General features: G+C 44.4%; 1 protein-coding gene across 5 annotated transcripts in view; it reads left to right on the top strand.

The window, feature by feature from the left end:
* ANO2 (anoctamin 2) overlaps positions 1-23,185 on the top strand; it is a 393,019-nt gene that overhangs the window by 89,519 nt on the left and 280,315 nt on the right. The window lies entirely within an intron of this gene.

The following is a 23,185-nucleotide window of genomic DNA, read 5'->3' as shown; positions in this document are numbered from 1 at the left end:
CTCCTTAACTAATGTTCTCTGGATTTCCTGGCAACACGACACTAGTTTCAGCTTTGGGTGGAGGCTTCTGCTTCCTGCTGGTGGGGTCCTGTTTTGGCCAACCCTATCACTCCTCTTTCTCCTGTCTTCCTTCTGACTTCAGTATATTCTTCTCCTTTCTGTCTGGTTTATCTGAATAATGTTTTCTTAACCTCATTCTATTTGTGTCTTGTTTCCTATGTTTTAATCTCTGCTGCTGATCCTTGGAAAGGAGGTGAGCAAAACTCTAATGCCCATGTTATGATTTCTATCCCCCAGGGTAATTCTTTTAGGGGAAACCTAGAGACATAGGAAAAGTGTGTCCTTTTTCAACCTCCCCTCGCTTATTTTCCTTCTTTGCTTTCCTTCCCATCCTTCTACTCTCATGCTTTTCCTTCTCTTCTCTCTTCCTTCCACCCCCTCTTCTGATGCCTCCTCCTAGCCTCCCTCTCTGTTCTTTGCACACGCTATGACACCTCCACATCTCTCTCTCTCTCTCTCTCTTTTTTTTTTTTTTTTTTTTTTGAGATGGAGTCTTGCTCTGTCACCCAGGCTGGAGTGCAGTGGTGTGATCTCAGCTCACTGCAATCTCCGTCCCCCAGGTTCAAGCAGTTCTCCTGCCTCAACCTCCCAAGCAGCTGGGATTACAGATGAGCATTACCACGCCCAGCTAATTTTTGTACTTTTAGTAGAGACAGGATTTCTCTGTGTTGGCCAGGCTGGTCTCCAATTTCTGACCTCATGATCCGCCTGCCTTGGCCTCCCAAAGTGCTGGGATTACAGGTGTGAGCAACCACGCCAGGCCAGACACCTCCACATCTCTTGTCTTTCTACCACCTTCTCCTGCTCAGTCCTAGACTTGGCTTCCCCAGTAGTGCTCGCCTTTCGTCCCTCTGGTATCTCCTTTATCCTTTCACATGCTTATGCTTTTTAGAGCATAGTTTTGCATAAATGACATATTGGCCTTCAGAGTTTCAGTGCCTCTACACATGAGCTGTTTGGAACTAACATCTGTAGTTTAGGTAGTACCTGCACTTGAAGTTGTAGATGAGTTGGCGAGGGTGAGAACATACTATAAAACAGCCATCTCTGGGTTTCTCTCCCCGCTTTCCATTTTGGTAGACACGGCACTAGTTGAGTCCTCAGAAGAAGAGACTTTCTAACCTTGGTTCCGCAGGTATTCGTTGTGTGATTTGGGGAGCTCATCCCATCTCTCAGAGCCTCAGTTGCCTCATCTATGATATGGGCATACTCACACCTGTCCTATTTTTCTTAGAAGGTTGTTGTAAGGATCTGATTCTTAATCAGTGCTGTGTAAACACAGGAGGTTGTTGTGTCTGCTTTCTGAAATATTTTAATGTGTATTCTCAATTGTTAGTCCCCCAATCAACTTCCTTTCTGACCAAAGAAGCAGCCAGCACTGATAGTGCTCCCTCTGTGAGAAAGTCCCTGGAGAGGCACTGAGGGAGCAGAAGCAACCCATGCCCTCAGGGTGCCGACAGTCACAGGGCAGCATGGGAGGAGTGCAGGTGCCCAGACATCAACACAGTGATGGGATACTGCGTCAAGTAGTAACTCATTAGCCCGGCACCAGTTCTGTTCATCAATGTGGTGGGTTAGGGAGTAGGGAGAGGCAAAGCCATGTGGTTGCCCCTCCAAGGCTGCAGATAAAACAGAACTTTTTCCCAAAGTTTCTGGGCCCCAAACTCGACTCAGGTGGACTGTTTTGGCTTCCTTTTGCCACATTTTTCTTTTTTCTTTTTTCCCTTCCCTTCCCTTCCCTCTCCTCCCCTCCCCTCCCCTCCCCCCTCCCCTCCCCTCCCCTCCCCCCTCCCCTTCCCTCCCCTCCCCCCTCCCCTCCCCTCCCCTCCCCCCCCTCCCCTCCCCTCCCCCCTCCCCTCCCCTCCCCTCCCCCCTCCCCTCCCCTCCCCTCCCCCCTCCCCCCTCCCCTCCCCCCTCCCCTCCCCTCCCCTCCCCCCTCCCCCCTCCCCTCCCCCCTCCCCTCCCCTCCCCCCTCCCCCCTCCCCTCCCCTCCCCTCCCCTCCCCCCTCCCCTCCCCTCTCCCCTCCCCTCTCCCCTCCCCCCTCCCCTCCCCTCCCCCTCCCCTCCCCCTCCCCTCCTCTCCCTCCCCTCCCCTTCCCTCCCCTCCCCTCCCTCCCCTCCCCTTCCCTCCCTTCCCTCCCTTCCCTTTCCCTTCCCCTTCCCTTCCCCTTCCCTTCCCTTCTGTCTTCTCTCTCCTTCCCTCTTCTCTCTCCTTCCCTCTTCTCTCTCCTTCCTTCCTTCCTTCCTTTTCTTTCTTTCTTCCTTCCTTTTCTTTCTTTTCCTTCCTTCCTTCCTTTTCTTTCTTTTCTTTCCTTCCTTCCTTCCTTTTCTTTCTTTTCCTTCCTTTCCTTTCCTTCCCTTTCCCTTTCCCTTTCCCTTTCCCTTTCCTTTCTTGATGGAGTCTCCCTCCAGTGGGAGTCACCCAGGCTGGAGTGCAGTGGTACAATCTCAGCTCACTGCAACCTCTGCCTCCTGGGCTGAAGGAATTCTCTTGCCTCAGCTTCCCAAGTAGCTAGGACTATAGGCACGCGCCACCATGCCTGGCTATATTTTGTATTTTTAGTAGAGACAGGGTTTCAACATGTTGGCCAGGCTGGTCTTGAACTCCTGACCTCAAGTGATCCATCTGCCTCGGCCTCCCAAAGTGCTGGGATTACAGGCATAAGCCACTGCACCCGGCCCTAGATCTTCTTTGTATCATAGAAGTCAATGGCTTGTAGTGGAGCTGACAGAGGGTGTTATACACAGGTGAGGGGGGATATAACTTGATATGCTGGGTAGGATGCTATGTTTGTAAAAATTAATCTAAGGCTCTGATCCCAGGGGTGGGGATCTGGGTTAAACCCAGTTCCTGAGTTGAGAGAGGAGCGTAGAAAATGGAGGACAAGACTCGCTGTCTGTGGAGGGCTAGTGTTGGGGCTAGCGGCATGCTGTCTTTTTAAAATGGGTTTGGGAAGTGATCAAAATGAGAAAAAACCACATTTGCTGAGAGCCACATCCTGGCGGCGAGGGAAGCGTGGAGGAAGAATGAGACATGGCGTGGGATCAGTTAAGCATTCTCCAGGCAGTGGAGGGTTGGATCATAACTCAGTGGGGTCCAGAGAGACCGGGAAGATGGGGAGGAAATCACAAAATCGAGATCTCAAACGTGGACAAATCCATTGTAATGTGTCCAGGGACTCCACGTCCTGAGCACAGATATTAACGGGGAGGGGGAATCTTGGAAGGAAGCATTTGTTTTCCAAAAACAACAACAGAAGAGCCAGCATTTTGCGAGGGACACTCAAGATCCATGCACAGAAGGGTGTGGGAAGGCCTGGCCTTTGGCCCCGAGCAGCCTGAGAAGGTTTGAAATGGGGGTATGGAAGCAGGTGCTTTCTCACCTCTGCTCATTACCAAGATGGCTCTTCTAGAGATTGTGGTCAACATTTCTGTTGATTTCTCATTTGCTTTTTTTGTATATATGAATGAACACTCCGTTTCTCATCCTTTACATTGTCTTATTCCTCAAGCCTCCAGCAGAGACAAGGTTGGTGCAAGCTGTTAGGGACGACTTTCTTTTCAATGAAATCATATTAATCCAGCCCTAGTTCACTAAATTTGGAAGAAGTGGCATGCCTGGGATGGGTGAAAAACCACTTTTGTCCAATCGTCAGAGCTTTTGTAGCTATTATTAGTAGAGTGACTGATATTGCAGGGGTCTCATTTGCTGTCCCTCAGAGCATGCCAGAACTTTAGCTTATGTGTCCTTTGCATGCAAGTAGATGCTGTTAACTTCCAGCAAGTCATGCCTTTTTAGGCAAACAGGCTCAGAGCTCCATACATCTCCAAAACAGGAGTAATACACATTGTGGAGGGAAGTGGTGGTGATGTACTCGAATGCCTGGTAGAGAGGCACACACAACACATGAGAACTGCCGTTATTACTGCTGTTGGTATTGTTATTCATAGCAAGGTGTGCAGGCAGCGCAGTTGGTACAAGACTAGGACTGTGTCTGCTCTTTGATTCTCTCCTCTCTTCTCTGCAGTGTTGGGGGAAGCAGGCCCAGTCCCTCAACTCTGCCAAGGCAGCCAGAAGTACAGACATGAAATCTGTGGAGATGCAGGAACAGATGGCCTTTGGACTATATGCTGGGGATTTCCATTTCCTAGACCACAGGTCCTTGGGGCGTCTGTAAACACAATGGCTCCACGTGCGAGGTCTGTGGTGCAGTTGCTGGGAAAGCCAGTGAGAAGACTGCTGGGGTCCCGTGGTGCAGGAGGCAGAGCTTGAAGGCACCCATTTTAAGGGAGAGACAGCAGACGTGACAAGTGGTCCACCTTGAGTTCTACTATTGACTGTGCCCCCATTAACCTGGGGTTAGTTGATTCATGTCTTAGTCTGTTTCCTAAAAAGGACTTGAGATGGATTACAACCAAAAGAAGGAATGCAATGGATCATTTTTCAAAAGGACAGAGAAAAAGAGGCATGTAACTGGGGAGGGGAGGAAGTAGGGAAGTGCAAGGGAAATAATGATAGTGGAAACTAAAAATAAGGGTGATGGATGCAGGTAAGACAGAGTTGCATTCTGGGCTTTCTGGTAGCCAAGACAGAAAAGACTGTGGCTCACAGTCGTCTATGGGAATCAGCATCTGTTTTGCCAAAGAAGGCAAAGTTTTCCTGTTGTAAAGGACATGAACAATACAAGGGACTATGTTTTCAGTAATAAGTTCACACAAGCTTCTGCAATGTTCGTCATGTGACTGTTGCTTACACTGATTCTGGATAAAACTGGGGATGTAATGTTAAACTGTGGTTGAGGGAGGGTTGATAGAGTAATGTCTGCAAATTTCTTTAAAAAAATTTTTTTTTATTATACTTCAAGTTCTAGGGTACATGTGCACAACGTGCAGGTTTGTTACATATGTACACATGTGCCATGTTGGTGTGCTGCACCCATTAACTCGTCATTTACATTAGGTATATCTCCTAATGCTATCCCTCCCCCCTCCCCACTCCCAACAATAGGACCCGGTGTGTGATGTTCCCCTTCCTGTGTCCAAGTGATCTCATTGTTCAGTTCCCACCTATGAGTGAGAACATGCGGTGTTTGGTTTTCTGTCCTTGCGATAGTTTGCTGAGAATGATGGTTTCCAGCTGCATCCATGTCCCTACAAAGGACACGAACTCATCCTTTTGTGTGGCTGCATAGTATTCCATGGTGTATATGTGCCACATTTTCTTAATCCAGTCTGTCACTGATGGACATTTGGGTTGATTCCAAGTCTTTGCTATTGTGAATAGTGCCGCAATAAACATACGTGTGCATGTGTCTTTATAGCAGCATGATTTATAATCCTTTGGCTATATACCCAGTAATGGGATGGCTGGGTCAAATGTTATTTCTAGTTCTAGATCCTTGAGGAATCGCCACGCTGTTTTCCACAATGGTTGAACTAGTTTACAGTCCCACCAACAGTGTAAAAGTGTTCCTATTTCTCCACATCCTCTCCAGCACCTGCTGTTTCCTGACTTTTTAATGATTGCCATTCTAACTGGTGTGAGATGGTATCTCATTGTGGTTTTGATTTGCATTTCTCTGATGGCGAGTGATGATGAGCATTTTTTCATATGTCTCTTGACTGTATAAATGTCTTCTTTTGAGAAATGTCTGTTCATATCCTTTGCCCACTTTTTGATGGGGTTGTTTGTTTTTTTCTTGTAAATTTGTTTGGGTTCTTTGTAGGTTCTGGATATTAACCCTTTGTCAGATGAGTAGGTTGCAAAAATTTTCTCCCATTCTATAGGTTGCCTGTTCACTCTGATGGAGTTTCTTTTGCTGTGCAGAAGCTCTTTAGTATAATTAGATCCCATTTGGCAATTTTAGCTTTTGCTACCATTGCTTTTGGTGCTTTAGACATGAAGTCCTTACCCACGCCTATGTCCTGAATGGTATTACCTAGGTTTTCTTCTAGGGTTTTTATGGTTTTAGGCCTAACATTTAAGTCTCTAATCCATCTTGAATTAATTTTCGTATAAGGAGTAAGGAAAGGATCCAGTTTCAGCTTTCTACTTATGGCTAGCCAATTTTCCCAGCACCATTTATTAAATAGGGAATCCTTTCCTCATTTCTTGTTTTTGTCAGGTTTGTCAAAGATCAGATGGTTGTAGATGTGTGATATTATTTCTGAGGGCTCTGTTCTGTTCCATTGGTCTATATCTCTGTTTTGGTACCAGTACCATGCTGTTTTGGTTACTGTAGCCTTGTAGTATAGTTTGAAGTCAGGTAGCGTGATGCCTCCAGCTTTGTTCTTTTGGCTTAGGATTGTCTTGGCAATGTGGGCTCTTTTTTGGTTCCATAAGAACTTTAAAGCAGTTTTTTCCAATTCTGTGAAGAAAGTCATTGGTAGTTTAATGGGGGTGGCATTGAGTCTGTAAATTACCTTGGGCAGTATGACCATTTTCACAATATTGATTCTTCCTATCCATGAGCATGGAATGTTCTTCCATTTGTTTGTGTCCTCTTTTATTTCACTGAGCAGTGGTTTGTAGTTCTTCTTGAAGAGGTCCTTCACATCCCTTGTCAGTTGGATTCCTAGGTATTTTATTCTCTTTGAAGCAATTTTGAATGGGAGTTCATTCATGATTTGGCTCTCTGTTTGTCTGTTACTGGTGTATAAGAATGCTTGTGATTTTTGCACATTGATTTTGTATCCTGAGACTTTGCTGAAGTTGCTTATCAGCTTAAGGAGATTTTGGGCTGAGATGATGGGGTTTTCTAAATATACAATCATGTCATCTGCAAACAGGGACAATTTGGCTTCTTTTCTTAATTGAATACCCTTTATTTCTTTATCTTGCCTGATTGCCCTAGCCAGAACTTCCAACACTATGTTGAACAGGAGTGGTGAGAGAGGGCATCCCTGTCTTGTGCCAGTTTTCAAAGGGAATGCTTCCAGTTTTTGCCCATTCAATATGATATTGGCTGTGGGTTTGTCATAAATAACTCTTACTATTTTGAGATACGTTCCATCAATTCCGAATTTATTGAGAGTTTTTAGCATGAAGGGCTGTTGAATTTTGTCAAAGGCCTTTTCTGCATCTATTGAGATAATCATGTGGTTTTTGTCTTTGATTCTGTTTATATGCTGTATTACGTTTATTGATTTGCATATGTTGAACCAGCCGTGCATCCCAGGGATGAATCCCACTTGATCATGGTGGATAAGCTTTTTGATGTGCTGCTGGATTCGGTTTGCCAGTATTTTATTGAGGATTTTTGCATCGATGTTCATCAGGGATATTGGTCTAAAATTCTCTTTTTTTGTGTGTCTCTGCCAGGCTTTGGTATCAGGATGATGTTGGCCTCATAAAATGAGTTAGGGAGGATTCCCTCTTTTTCTATTGATTGGAGTAGTTTCAGAAGGAGTGATACCAGCTCCTCCTTGTACCTCTGGTAGAATTCGACTGTGAATCTGTCTGGTCCTGGACTTTTTTCGGTTGGTAGGCTATTAATTATTGCCTCAATTTCAGAGTCTGCTATTGGTCTATTCAGGGATTCAACTTCTTCCTGGTTTAGTCTTGGGAGAGTGTATGTGTCTGGGAATTTATCCATATCTTCTAGGTTTTCTAGTTTATTTGCATAGAGGTGTTTGTAGTATTCTCTGATGGTAGTTTGTATTTCTGTGAGGTCGGTGGTGATATCCCCTTTATCATTTTTTATTGAGTCTATTTGATTCTTCTGTCTTTTCTTCTTTATTAGTCTTGCTAGCAGTCTATCAATTTTGTTGATCTTTTCAAAAAAACTAGCTCCTGGATTCATTGATTTTTTGAAGGGTTTTTTTGTGTCTCTATCTCCTTCAGTTCTACTCTGATCTTAGTTATTTCTTGCCTTCTGCTAGCTTTTGAATGTGTTTGCTCTTGCTTCTCTAGTTCCTTTAATTGTGATGTTAGGGTGTCAATTTTAGATCTTTCCTGCTTTCTCTTGTGGGCATTTAGTGCTATAAATTTCCCTCTACACACTGCTTTAAATGTGTCCCAGAGATTCTGGTATGTTGTATTTTTTTCTCATTGGTTTCAAAGAACATCTTTATTTCTGCTTTCATTTCGTTATGTACCCAGTAGTCATTCAGGAGCAGGTTGTTCAGTTTTCATGTAGTTGAGCGGTTTTGATTGAGTTTCTTAGTCCTGAGTTCTAGTTTGATTGCACTGTGGTCTGAGAGATAGTTTGTTATAATTTCTGTTCTTTTACATTTGCTGAGGAGTGCTTTATGTCCAACTATGTGGTCAAATTTGGAATAAGTGCGATGTGGTGCTGAGAAGAAAGTATATTCTGTTGATTTGGGGTGGAGAGTGCTGTAGATGTCTATTAGGTCCACTTGCAGAGTTGAGTTCAATTCCTGGATATCCTTGTTAACTTTCTGTCTTATTGATCTGTCTAATGTTGACAGTGGGGTGTTAAAGTCTCCCATTGTTATTGTATGGGAGTCTAAGTCTCTTTGTAAGTCTCTAAGGACTTGCTTTATGAATCTGGGTGCTCCTGTATTGGGTGCATATATATTTAGGATAGTTAGCTCTTCTTGATGAATCGATCCCTTTACCATTATGTAATGGCCTTCTTTGTCTCTTTTGATCTTTGTAGGTTTAAAGTCTGTTTTATCAGAGACCAGGATTGCAACCCCTGCCTTTTTTTTTGTTTTCCATTTGCTTGGTAGATCTTCCTCCATCCTTTTATTTTGAGCCTATGTGTGTCTCTGCATGTGAGATGGGTCTCCTGAATACAGCACACTGATAGGTCTTGACTCTTTATCCAATCTGGCAGTCTGTTTCTTTTAATTGGACCATTTAGTTCATTTACATTTAAGGTTAATATTGTTATGTGTGAACTTGATCCTGTCATTATATTAATTGGTTATTTTGCTCATTAGTTGATGCTGTTTCTTCCTAGCATTGATGGACTTTACATTTTGGCATGTTTTTGCAATGGCTGGTACCGGTTGTTCCTTTCCATGTTTAGTGCTTCCTTCAGAATCTCTTGTAGGGCAGGCCTGGTGGTGACAAAATCTCTAAGCATTTGCTTGTCTGTAAAGGATTTTATTTCTCCTTCACTTATGAAACTTAGTTTGGCTGGATATGAAATTCTGGGTTGAAAATTCTTTTCTTTAAAAATGTTGATTATTGGCCCCCACTGTTTTCTGGCTTGTAGAGTTTCTGCCGAGAGATCTGCTGTTAGTCTGATTACTTCCCCAGGAGTGGGATGTAATCTCCTGGTGTGCTGTTTGCTAAGACCCTTGGTAAAGCGCAGTATTAGGGTGGGAGTTACCCAATTTTCCAGGTGTTGTGTGTCTCAGTTTCACTTGGCTAGGAAAAGCAATTCCCTTCCCCCTTGTGCTTCCTGGGTGAGGTGATGCCTCGCCCTGCTTCAGCTCTCGCTGGTTGGGCTGCACTCACTGACCAGCACCAGTGAGATGAACTCGGTACCTCAGTTGAAAATGTAGAAATCACCCGTCTTCTATGTTGCTCACGCTTGGAGTTGGAGGCTGGAGCTGTTCCTATTCAGCCATCTTGGGCACCCCCAATGTCTGCAAATTTCTGAGGCACTAACTGGGTTCAAAGATAAAGGTTTGAGAAGAAATGCCACTGATACTTTAATTCTTTTCAGTTGAACCCATGTTTTGACATGTTTATGTCTACTAACCTGCCTTTATTAAAGAATGAGTTATCTTCTTTTCTTTACCATAAAACATATGTAATTGCTATTAAGCATTATTTATCAGTGTGAAAAAAATTGGTGTTTCCACACTGAGCTGATAGAATTCCAGTTAAAAAGCAAAGAAACTTGGCATTTCAGTTAACTTCAGTGGTCCCTTAGGAGGGAAAGGTAATTCCATTTAGCCTTGGAAATGATTGGAAATTGTTCTCAGGTACTTGTTATTGTCTTTCTAGAGACTCTGATTTGGTAGCCCTGGCTTTTGCAAAAGCTTCACAGGAGGACCTCTTCCTGGCTAATGGTGCCCACCCAACCTCAGGGACTGTACTAAGCCAGGACTGCAGCACCTCTTATTTCTCAGTTATTCAGATTTGAGGCTTGTATTAGTTAGGGTTCTCCAGAGAAACAGAACCAACAGGACACACACAGAGACACACACAGACACAGACACACACACACACACACACAGAGGTATCATGAGGAATTGGTTAATACAATTATGGGAGCTGGGAAGTCCCAAGATCTGGAGTTCATGCGATGGAGACCCAGGAGAGCTGATGGTGTAGTTGCAGTCTGTGTCCAGTCTGAGAACTAGGAGAGCCAACAAATAAGCTCCAGCAGCCTCAAGACACAAGAACTGATGTTTCAGTTCAAGTGTGAAGGCAGAAAAAGACTGATGTCCTAGCTCATGCAGTCAGGCAGGAGGAGTTTCCCCTTACCTGTGGGAAGGTCAGCCTTTTTGTTGTATTCAGGCCTTCAACTGATTGGATGAGGCCCACCACATTAGGGAGGGTAATCTGCTCTACTTAGTCTACTGACTCAAATGCTCATCTCATCCCAAAACACTCTCATAGATACACCCAGATGTTTGACCAAATATCTGGGCACCCAATGGTCCAGTCAAGTTGACACATAATATGAACCATCACAAGGCTTGTAATTTCAAAGTCAGTAATCCTCTTTGTAATGGAATAAATAGTAGCATTCAAAAAATATGTCCAAGACCTAGTCCTGGAACCTGTAAATATAATCTTATTTGGAAAAAAGATCTTTGCAGATATAATTAGTTAAGGATCTCAGGATGAGATCATCCTGGATTTAGAATAGAACCTAAATCCAATGACAGGTATCCTTATAAGAGAAAGGCAGAAAGATATTTGAGAGGGGAGAAGATTATGTGAAGAAGGCAGAGACTGGAGTTATTCAGGCTGAAAGCAAAGAATGCTTGGGGCCATCAAAAGCTGGAAGAGGCAAGAAATAATTTTTCCCTTATAGCCTTTAGAAGGAGTGCTGCTCCACTGATGCCTTGATTTTAGATTTGTGACCTTCACAACTGTGACAGAATAAGTTTATGTTGTGATAATTTGTTATGGCAGCACTATGAAACTAATACACTCTTTTTCTGGGCAGGAAGCAGTAAGCAGACAATTGAAGACAATTGAAGGTCTCTGGTAGGCTTGTTGCCTTTCTCTGTATTCCAAGAATCCAGTTTGCAGATTCTAAGATCACTTGGAATAGTCTTGTTTATATGTTGCCATTGGGTTTGGGAGTTCTATGGAAGAGTCTTTGTGCATGGATCTTCCTACATGACCTTGGTGTGTCTATGACGACTTTTTCATTGTCCATTCCTGTTTGATGAAATAGAAGCAGAGGCTCACCTTGTTATGAATGGTGGAAGGAGACCCAGTGTGGCTAATGTCAAGAAGAGCTTACTCCACTCAAGAATTATTTTCCTATTTATACTTCTATTTCCAAATACAGTAATTGGCTTAAGTAACAGCTTCTGCCTTGGTAAGAGGTGTCGGCAAGGAAGGATATTAGCATGTTTTAAAGCTTGTCCACATTTCATAATTCTTACATTTGACTTTGAGGAAAAAGATTCATAAAACCACTTTGAATTATGCCGATCAAAACAAATTATCTTGAGATCAAAAGACTTATAGTCATGAGTTGATAAAGAGATAAATTAATTGAGTTTTAAATATAGTTAATACTGCATCCCATGTGCTAGACCATTTCGTAAGAGCCTTATGTACATGATTTGTTTTTACCTTCACAACAATGATATGAGATAGGTATGAGCGTTAGCTTCATTTTATAGATGAGAAAATTGAAACTCAGAGAGGTTAATAAACTTATCCAAGGTCACACAGCTTGAAGGAGTTAGAGTCAGGGACTCAAAATCATGTCTGTCTGACTCCAAAGGCATTCTCTTACTCTCTCACTTGACTGGAAAATCCCTAACTGGACTTGAGGTAGTGGATAGTGTGGTCTAGAATGGCACTTCTCAAAGTGCATTTTTTACAATGATAGTCTTTATTCTTCTTTTGGAATTTTGTTTTGTTTTGTTTTGTTTTTGAGACAAAGTCTTGCTCTGTCACCCAGGCTGGAGTGCAGCGGTACAGTCATGGTTTATTGCAGCCTTGACTTCCTGGGCTCAGGTGTTTCTCCCACCTCAGCCTCCTGAGTAGCTGGGACTATAGGCACACACCTCCATGCCTGGCTATTTTTCGGTAGAGACGGGGTTTCCCCATGTAGCCCAGGCTGGTCTTGAACTCCTGGACTCAAGTTATCCACCCACCTCTGCCTCCCAAAGTGCTGGGATTACAGGTGTGAGGCACCATGCCCAGCCTAGTCTTTGGTTTTACAAAAAAAATGTCTTTTCATGGTTGAAAAAATTCAAAAAACACGAATGATTACAATTTACCAGAATAGTCAAAGGTTTTGAGAAGCCTTGTAGTAAAAAAATAAAAATAAAAACCAAACACACACATATACAAAAACTCGTTCAATTTTTTTCAGGCCTTTTCTGCTGAACACTTGAACACCTGTTAATATCCTGGGAAACCAAAATTCCACAGACCATACTCTAGGGAATTCCATCCTAGATTAAATAATCCTAGACTAGGAGAGGCAACAGATTTCAATGGTCATTTTTTAAAATGATACTGTCTTGCTCAGTGCATTATTCCACATTCCTGCATTACAGCTTTCTCACCCATAAAGTAAGAAGATTCGCTCCTAAATTATCTGTCATAGCTTTAAAATGTTGTGGTCTACATGTAAAGCAAATGACAATTTGTGAATTTATTTTTTTCCTCTGTTACTGATGTTGGCTGAGGGGCCTGAGGACAGTTACCTTTTATGTTCAGTTACATTCTGATTGTTCACAGATATCTAAGAGTAAAAGTGTCGTATGTCTGTCACCTCTTCAAGTTTTGCTCTAAATAGGTAGTATACTTAGCCTGTGGTGCCTATTCTGAAGCTGTCCTGTGTCTCCAAGCCTGGTAAAGTCACCAGACTTCCTCTGGGTTTACCCATGCTGGACTGCTCTTTCCAAACCACACCTCTCTGTGGAGCCTGGACGGAGCTCTCTGATTTAGACTCTCGTCAAAGCAGAGTACTTTATTCTTTCCTCCTTGGGCTGGAGCCTTTCCAAATGCTTTAAGTATTTGCCCCTGGTCCTAGAATGTTCTTCCCATTCCTGTCTGAATAAACAAATATTACTCATCCTTTGCTCCCCAGCCTAAATCTCACCTCCCTCATAGACCTTTCTTCATTCCTTCAGCCTGAACTGATCTTACCTTTTCTGGACTCTTAGTCAACAGTGAGTATTTATCTTACTTGTTAGTTTTTCTTCAGCTGCTTCGGGTCCTAACTCTTGTGTTTCCAAATATATCATAAACCGCCTGAGAACAAGTACTGTGGTTTATATCTCTTACGTGTTCCCTGCAAACTCTAGTATGGTGTTCCTCAAACAATATTTGCTCAGTAAACACCAGGTTAATTAACCCATTGATGCTTCCCCTGCCCGGTGTCTTGTCTGGGTTGTGACCTCCTAGCAGAGTCGCTCAGGATGATAAGAGATGTTTCAGCTCACAGCTGTACGCAGGCCACGTGAAATTTGGCAACAGGAGTTGCCCAACGTTCTCTCCTCACCCTGACCAACTCCTTCCTTTATCAGAACTGTTTTTGATAGTTCAGTAAATCCAGAAAGAAAAATCAGGAGAAATTCTCTGAGTTTGTTGTTGTTTATTTATTTTATTGTTTTATTGACTTTTTTTGAGATGGAGTATCGCTCTGTCACCCAGGCTGGAGTGCAGTGGCGCAATCTCGGCTCACTGCAAACTCCTGCCTCCCAGGTTCAAGTGAATCTCATACCTCAGCCTCCCAAGTAGCTGGGATTATAGGTGTGCACCACCACAACCGGCTAATTTTTTTATTTTTAGTAGAGACAGGGTTTCACCATGTTGGCCAGGCTGGTCTCAAACTCCTGACCACAAGTGATCCGCCCACCTTGGCCTCTGAAAGTTCTGGGATTACAGGCATGAGCCACCGCGCCTGGCCTGAGTTTTTTTAAGGATGGAGAACTTGCAGATCCTTGGTCATGGGAAGGAGATTCGCTGCCAACTCAGCCTTCAACATGACGTTCTGGACAGATTCTTGTTATTATCGTCAGTAACTTTTTAAATGAGCTAGAACTGATGCCGTTTACATAGGGTTGGTTGGCTATAGGTGGGGTCTTCCTTTTGCTGTCATTGCCTGTTCTCTAACATTTGTTTTCAATAGAGGGACAGCTGGAGGGGTGGGGTTTATATTTGATACCTTTATGAGCTTTTCGGCGCATGCTCTTTGATTGCTTTGATTGCTATTTGAATAGACTGGAAAGAGTGCAGAATGCTTTTAGTCATTTTGTTTTCTGTAATGCTTCTCAATGTCAAAAATAAGAAAAAATAATTAGTGGTACCTAAGTGCTGCCGTTCCTGTGAGGAAGCTGAGATGGTCCTGGCCGTGTTGCGAATGTGCATATAAGCCTGGGAAGACCCCAGGCGTGATTGACTACGTGGAGGCCTGTCAGTGGACAAGTGTGACTCAGGGCCCAGAAACAGTGAAGTTAAAAATATGAAAATGTGTTACAATAACAAGTTATTCTAAACCGTTTTATCAGCATCACCCACAGCAGTGCCTGGTGTACAGCAGGCACTAAATAAATGCTGGTAGTGAACGGACGAGTGAGTCATGCATACCAGATCTCACCCGGTGGTGGTGGCGTGCTGGAGGGTGATGCTGAGATGGATTCTGAGGCTCCATCCAAGGGCAGTAGGCAGGAATCCTGTGCTCCCTGAGGGCTGCCTGCAGAAAAGGCAGGGCGTCATGCTGGCACATGTACCATTATAGCTGCCCTGATCTGAGTCCTTTGCTAAAGGCCTCCTTCAGTTAATGGGAACAGATTGTGTATAAGAGATCCTTTGGAAAGTTACATTTTCCATCCACCCAGCCGACCATCCAGTGAATATTTATTGAGTATTACCATACACCAGATACTTTGCTGAGGGCTGGTGATGCAGTGGTGCTTATAACTGTTCCCTGGCCCCGTCGGTATGGGGAGGATTCAGATGTTGTATGGCTAGTGATAAATTGGGAGGCAAGGCTGGGCATGGTGGCTTGCACCTGTAATCCCAGCACTTTGGGAGGCCGAGGCAGGAGGATCACTAGAGGCCAGGAGTTCAAGACCAACCTGACCAACAAAGCAAGACCTCATCTCTACTAAAATTTAAAAAAAGTTAGCTGGGTATGGTGGCACGCACCTGTGGTCCCAGCAACTCAGGAGGCCGAGGTGGGAGAATCACTTGAGCCCAGGAGGTTGAGGCTGCAGTGAGCTATAATCGTACCACTGCACTCTAGCCTGGGTGACAGAGTGAGATCTTGTCTCAAAAAAAAATAAAAAATAAAAAGTAAAGTAAATTAGGGGGCACCCACAGAAGAAAAAGACGGGGGTATGACGAGAGAGCCAACCAGAGGAGACTCATTTAGATGGTCGTGGGGGAGAGGAGGAGAAGGCACCATTTAAGCTGAAATGTGAGCACTGGGTAGGAGGCTGTGGGTGGGAAGAGCAGGTGAGAACCTTCCAGAAGTGGGAAGGACATGCCCACAGGCTCCAAGGTAAGAAAACCCTGGGCGGCATGTGGAACTGAGGGGAGCCAGGGTGGGAGCAGCTCAGAGAAGGGGGCAGGGGCTGAGGCTGCCAAGGGAGGCAGGAGGCATGGCGCCTAAGAGGCCTTGTCAACCTGTAATTTTAAAAGTTTGGTTTTAATCCCAACTTTTATAAGTCAGCAAACATTCATTCATGTGTGGAGGACCTGCTGACAACAGAATCAAAAACTATAAACAAATACAGAATTAGACACTAGAGAATGTACACTGTGTAAATGCATCACCCTCTGTCTATACTCAGTGTTGTTGCTGAGGGGAAGTTTACCTGTGGACACGGGTGGGGCCAAGGGGAGTGGGCAGCCCCTGTTCTCGCTGTCCTTGGTGTGCACAGAGAAAGTCTCCCTTTGGCTCCAGGTTGTATCTGACCTTGGCTGCTCCTGGCGCTGTCTCCTTTTTGATTGGGGAAAGGCTTAACGCTCACTTGTATGGGTGAATGCGCAGCAAGCGAGCAGGGACAGATCTCAGCAGTATGGAACCCCTCAGGTCCTGGTGCAGCGTGTGTGTGTGTGTGTGCGCGCGCGCGTGTGTGCGCGCACCTCTCGCAGGCATCACCTGGCGGGGAGAGCAGTGGGTGAATTCCACGGCATTTTTGGCTTCTCTTGTTCCTCCCTTCTTCAGCTCCAGAATCTTCCATCCTTGCCCAGCTAGTGACTTGTACCCCTTTCCTGCTGTTTGGCTTCTCTGTGTGTCTGAGCCTTTAGGGTGAGCAGAAAGGTGTGATGATCATCTTCAGCCCAGCCCTAGCCTCTCAAGATGAGTGAGATACTGTAAGTAATAACCATGCAACTTCGATGATCCAGCGACTGGAGGAGGAGCAGAGGAAAGCACCAATAAATAAAAAGAGGCAGACGATGAGCATTAATTTCTGTCGACACGTGTACTCCCAGCTGCGGCACACATTCTGTTTTTACGTCTTGTCTGCATTCCTCCTGGGTGACCTTTCCTGCCTGTTGCTGGGAGAGAGACTCTTAGGCCACTGCAGATACTAGTGACTCATGGGTCATTAAGATTATGTGGTTTCTATCTTATACTGTTAGACCTTTTCCTTGATCTTTGGGGTCATTGGCTCTCCCAATGTTTGTGCACCTTGGGCATGTTAGTAAAACTTTCTATGCCTCAGTATTTTTATCTGTAAAATGGGAACAGTGCCTTGTATACTGTCCAATATATGCAGCTTCATTCCTCACACCCCAGGAAAGCACATGATTTTAATATAAAAAGGAGACATATCAGCCCTCAGACCACACTGCTGTGCCCCTTTGGAGAGGAGAGGCTGAGGGGGACGAGGAGGAAAAAAGAAGAAGACAGTAAACCCCTTAGACTGTGACAGTGAGGCCAAAGTGAGCTTTTATGAGAACCACATTTGAGCCCTGGAATAAAAAATAAGAGCAACATACTTTAAAAATTATTTATGATTTTAAGCACATGAAAGGCGTATCATGTACCCAGGGAGGGCATAATGGGGAACAGCTGGCTAGCATGTGTCTCGCCATTTCTGAGGTTGTTCATCATTCTCTGATGTCCAAGAATAACAGTAATAATGATGCCACTGCTGATTGTATTAATAACAATAAAGAGGATTGGGGGGTCTTTCCTGAATCCTGCTGAAGGCAAGAGGAGAGCCTGGGCTGCTGGGTTTGGCAGGGGTGGAAAGGGGCACTACAGCCTGCTTTCTTCTCAGGGGCAGTCCATGGAGCCCAGCCAAGGATCAAAGGACGTTAGGTTGAAGGAAAGGGCTCTAGAAGGGGAAGGCAGGAAGCCTGTGTTCCTGGCATGATTTTTACCACTGACTGTGGCCTTCCCAGCCCCTCTGAGTCTCAGTGTTCTCATCTATAAAGTAGAGATGTTAATCCTCCCTGGCAGGCACACCTTACAGAGTTTGTATGGACTGTGGATGAAATGATGCTCAGGGAAGTGCTGGGTACACTGCAAAGCATTCCAAACAGAAGAGGTTGTTATCATCCTTGTGTTTCTCCAGGGCTTACCACAATCAACCACCAAGCTCTGGACTGGACATCTAGGAAGTACCCAGAGATGCTTCTGCCATGAATGAGTGTTTCTTTTTCATTAAATGTTCAAAGCCATGGAGTGGTAGCCTTGGACAATACTTTTTAAAGTATTTGGTCCAGTTGTCTCTTTTATGACTTGTTAGGTTGGTCTGGAGTAGCGCTCTGTCTAAGGCAGATTATCCTCCATTGCCGAGTCATCTGAGCACACTGCCCGGTGCCCTGTGAATTAGGGGATTTTTCCATACAGCTGCTGGGCATAAGTGCTATTTCCTTTCAGACGGTTCCCTCTCCAGTCTTGGGTACTTTTATCCCACTCATGCACTAAATACTCAAAGGGGACCTTCTGCAGCCCTCTGGGGTGCTCTGTCCTGTGAACTCTAGTTGCCTTGGTCTCCCCAGACTTAGAGCTCAGTCTTCTCAACTCAGGGAGTTTCCTGGGCTCCACCTGTCTCCTCTCCTCTCCCAAGGCAGTGAGCGGAACTCACAGGGCTCCCCTTGTCTGTCTCCCATCTCTCAGGGATCACTGCCTTTCATTGTCTGATGTCTAGTATCTTGAAAATCATTATTTCATGTAGTTTGTTCGGGTGTTTTGGTTGTTTCAGGCAGGAGAGTAAATGGGTCCCTGTTACTCCATCATGGTAGGAAGTAGAGGTTCCCTTGTTTTCCCTTTGGAGATGAAGAAGCTGGGAGAAGGGAATGACTTGCCCAAAGCTGCACATCTCATTGGTGTCAGCAAGGGGGCATCCTCCTATCCCCACTGTGTGCCAGCACACGGGAGGGGTCCCTGCTTTCCGTAAGTCCGTGGTTTCTTGGGGAGACAGACAAATCAACTGAGAATTTGAGACAGATGCATAAGTCAAGAAAAGCAACCCACAATATATTTTATGAGGTGGGTATTTATCCACAGGGTACCAAGGAAGCATGGCAGGAAGTGAGAGGGCAAGGAAGGGCTCCTGGGAGGGTTGGCACATGAGCCTTGTGGTGAAGGAGAGGCAGGAGTCATCCAGGTGGGTGAGGAGGGAGAAAGTCTCAGGAACCAGTAACACGCACAACAGCTCGGAGGCAGGAAGCAGGTCCCTCACCTCAAGCCCAGTGTGGTACTACTGGGGAGACATATGTGTGTTTTATTGTGGATATGCACCTGTTCCATCCCCCTACTAAGTCCCTGAAGTCTGGAAATTTCTTCCCACACAAGTCTGCTGTGGGACATTTGTGTAGGGTCTTGTTCAGGGCTATGCAGTTGATGTTACCATGAGGTTTCTGGTGGGACTCTGGCCTTCCACACTCTTGAAGGCAGCCAACAATATTCCTTTCAGTGATACGGAGCATCCTCCATCGAGAAACAGTTGAAACTTACCCCAGTCCCACTCCTGGTTCCAGTGAAAACAGCGCGGAAGCCCACTCCCTTTAGCCCATTTCTCTAGGTGAGCCCTACCAGATCCATTGCCAAGGTGAGGCTCAGGAACTGCCTGGAGGTTCTCAGCTTAACGTCTGCCAGAGCCAGACCCTGAAACAATCAATGGGTTAGAAATCTGCATCAACCAAATGCAGGCATTCCTGGCCCCTGTGGGTGCTACACTCCTGGGTGCTTTTGCACTTGGTAGGGGCAGGAGGGGGAGCCTTTTGGCCTATCAGAGGCCTTAGGCTTTTGGCTCACCTCTAGCCTGGTTTATTTCTACCAAGACCAGACGAGTTGTCTTATGGCTGTTTGGATCCCAGTCTGGGCTCCTCCAGTGACAGCAACTCTGTCATCAATGCTGTTTCTCCAGAGATTTCTCATTCATTCATTCATTCATTCATTCATTCATTCATTCATTCATTCCATTCATTCATAAAACAATAGGGAACATTTTGGACAGTATCCTGTCCTCATGGAATTATGGTTTGGTAGGGATGGCTGGACATTCATCAAACAGTCACTCAAATAAGTATAAAATTACAACTGTGATAAGTGTTATGAAAAAAAGGAATTGGGGCTCATGAAATACAGTGAAGGTGGGACTTGCCATTGTTTGGAAGCCAAAAAATAATAACCTCAGTGTGAACAGAGCTTGGTGAGCCATTGGGTGGGGGGTGGGGAGGTGGGGGCCATAGGGGCTGGGGAGGAGATGTGCCCAGCTCAGCCGGTGTCTGGGTGCAGTCAGTAGGAAGTACACGGAAAGGTAAATATGGAGACTTCTACAGGTTCCATGGGATGTGTTAAGAGTTTTGGTCTTTTTCCTGAGAGCAATGGGTGACTGTTGAAGGCTTTTTAATGAGGAGACAAGAAGATTAGATTTTTGCTTCAGAAACCTCACTTGGGCTCCAGTGTAAAGACCGAATTGGAGGTGGGCAAGAGTAGAATTGTCAGATAGAACACAGGACGCCTAGTTAAATTTCAATTTCAGATAAACAATGCATACTTTTTTAGTATGTGTATGTCCCAAATACCACATGGGACATAATTATATTAAAAATTTATTGTTTTAACTGTGCTTTTAAAAAGTTTTAAATAGGTTGCAGATATTGCATGGGACCTAATTATGCTAAAGATTGTTCATTGTTTATCTGAAATTCACATTTAATTTGACATCTTGTGTTTTTATTTGTTAAATCTGGTAACCCTTAGCAAGAGAAAATGTGGAGAAACTGGTTATAGACCAGTTATTGTTGTAAACTACTAAAAGATGCTTAGGTTAGGGTAGCAGAGGTGGAGATGGAGAGGAGTGGACAGAGAAGGAATAGTCCTGGTTGGTCCAAATCTGCCATTCAAAGGCATCTGGAAGACAGAATCCATCAGCTTCCCTCCTACTCTGAAACTAATTTCCGCACACATGCCATTTAAAGACGTGGGTATGGTATGGTGAACTGCATAGTCTCAGTGCAGGTCAGGTGTCTGGTCAGAACCTGCACTGAATGGCCTATCAGAGGTGTTCTGTAACAGTGTGAGGTGGTCTTATTTCTGTCTCCATCCCTCCAGGCCAGAGACACCTGAGAGGTGAGTTCTGAGCATTGCAGTGACTGATGTGTGTGAAGGAGAGATTTGGTAGAAAGGTCAAGACCTTTACGACAATAGAGGCAATATTGTAAGTTGTACACTGTTTTTCCCCATGATATCTCACATTTTAGCAAATTAAGCAGTAGAGTAAAGCAGTCAACAACACGGACTTCGCGAGGGGCTTTAAACCCTGTTGGTTATTAGCTTGTCTACACTATCTGTGTGATCTTGGCTGAGATACTTAACTCTCTTGGCTTTGCGACATATTTTAAGATTAGCACTAAAGTACCTTGAAAGCCAGGCCCACAGGAGATACTTAGTAAATGGTATATGCTACTAGAATCAACAATCTCCTTGTTTCAGAAGGCAGGCTTACTCTTTGTCTTCTTACACAACTCACTTGATCATCTTCTTAATTCACAGCTCTGGTTTTGTCGCTGTTCACACTCTTCACTGTCTTCCACTGCCTTGTGTAGCAGATCTCCACGCACTCGTCTCAGTTTGCCTCGACTGAGTTTGCATGGAAATCTGCTGCACAAGGCAACGGAATATTGTTGCACCTGAAGATTGTCACTATTGCCCATCAGAACCCCTTTGTCCAAGCAAACCACCTCATGTAACCCTCCTGAAACCCAGCTTGAACATTTCCACTTTTTTGTTTGCCTTGAATGTCTTTGCCTGTATCTGTTCAAGCCTTATTAATCAAAAGTATTTATAAGTGAATGTTAACAGAAATATGAACAAAACAAGATATAAAACATAGGAAATGAAATAAATGCCTGTCACTAGGGAAATGGCTAAACAAATTACTATTCATGTCTACTGTGTAATACTATGCATCCATTACAATAGCTGTATGCAGACTGTCCTGGAAAGATATATATGATATAATGCTAAATAAAAACAGCAAATTATAGAGGAATATGTGAAGTAGGGTCACAGTTGCTTAGGAAGGAACCTAGTTCTATCTATACAGAAAGATAGGAATTAAATATATTCCAAACCGTTAAGCAAGGTTTCCTTTGGAGAAGAGGGTGGGAATTGGGTTGGAAGTCAAAGGAAACTCCTAATATTTAGTTAATATACTTTAATGGTTTAAGCTTGTTCATTTACCTGAACTGTGTTAATTTTGTAATTGAAATTAAAATGCATAGAAAAAGGTTTAGAAGAATGAAATAAACTGTGGTTATGTTTCAATTGTTAGACTGGCGCGGCTCTTGCCCTGTCCTTACTTATCATTGTTTTATTAAAGAACAAAATGGTAATGGAAGAAGATTACCCTTCTGCTAAATCCAACTGAAATGCTACTCCCTCAAAGAAACATTTTTCTAATTCCTCAAATGAATGTGCTGCCTCCTTTCTTTGAACCCTCAAAGTACTTTATGTATCTTTTGTGGCATTTTCTCATTCTATCTTAGTGAGTGTTTCAGGTACCCAAGTATGAAGACAAGTATTTCATACCAGTCTTACTGCCCCTCTACATTGAAGTAATGTGAAGCTATCACGGTAGAGAAGGAAATAGGATTTCGAGTCAGAGGGTCTGGATGTCACCTCTTGTTCTGGATGTCCGTGGCAGTCTGACAGATTAGCCCACACTTAGTAGCTTAAAACAACAGCCATTTTATTTTATCTCATGATTTTTTGGTCAGGAACTTGGGCAGAGCTGGGCTGGGTGATTATTCTGCTCGTGTGGTGTCGACTGGGGTCACTTGGTGGTAGCCAGCTTAGAGGTGGGCTGGATGGGAGGGTTCAGGAAGGCTTTAGTGGTATGCCTGCTGCTTGGCAGGGCAACTGGAAGACTGGGCTCAGCTGAGTGCCTTTCCCTCACTGGGTACTCTCGGGACATCTTGTAGACTTCTTATGGTGTGATTCAGGGCTTCAAGGGATAAGGCAGACCAAGGCTGAGGCTGCCCATCTTCTAAAGCAGTGGTCCCCAAACCTTTCTGGCACCAGGAACTGGTTTTATGGAAGACAATATTTCCATGGACCAAGGGTAGAGGGGGTGGTGGCAGGGATGGTTTCAGGATGAAACTGTTCCACTTGAGATCATCAGGCATTAGATTTTCATAAAGAACACAACACGCAACCTAGATCCCTCACATGTGCAGTTCACAATAGGGTTCATGCTCCCATGAGAATCTAATGCCACGTCTGATCTGACAAGAGGCAGAGCTCAGGAAGTAATGCTTGCTCACCCACCACTCACCTCCTGTTGTGTGGTCCGGTTCCTAACAGGCCTTGGACCAGTACTGGTCAGTTTGTGGCCTGGGGATTGGGGACTCATGTTCTAAAGGATAGAAATAGCATAGTGTCATGCCTGCTCTACTCCACTGGTTAAACATCCACGGAACAAATGCAGATGCAAGGCGGGTGGGAACAGAGATGCTACCTCCTAAAAGAATTTGTGTAAAAAATGTGTGGCCATCATCAATTTGTCACAGCTTTGCTGTGAGAAA

Source organism: Macaca mulatta, chromosome 11 (genome assembly GCF_049350105.2).
Source record: "Macaca mulatta isolate MMU2019108-1 chromosome 11, T2T-MMU8v2.0, whole genome shotgun sequence".
NCBI classification, from domain to species: domain Eukaryota; kingdom Metazoa; phylum Chordata; class Mammalia; order Primates; family Cercopithecidae; genus Macaca; species Macaca mulatta.
Note: the sequence above shows the minus strand (reverse complement) of the source record. Positions and strands in the feature narration are given on the sequence as shown.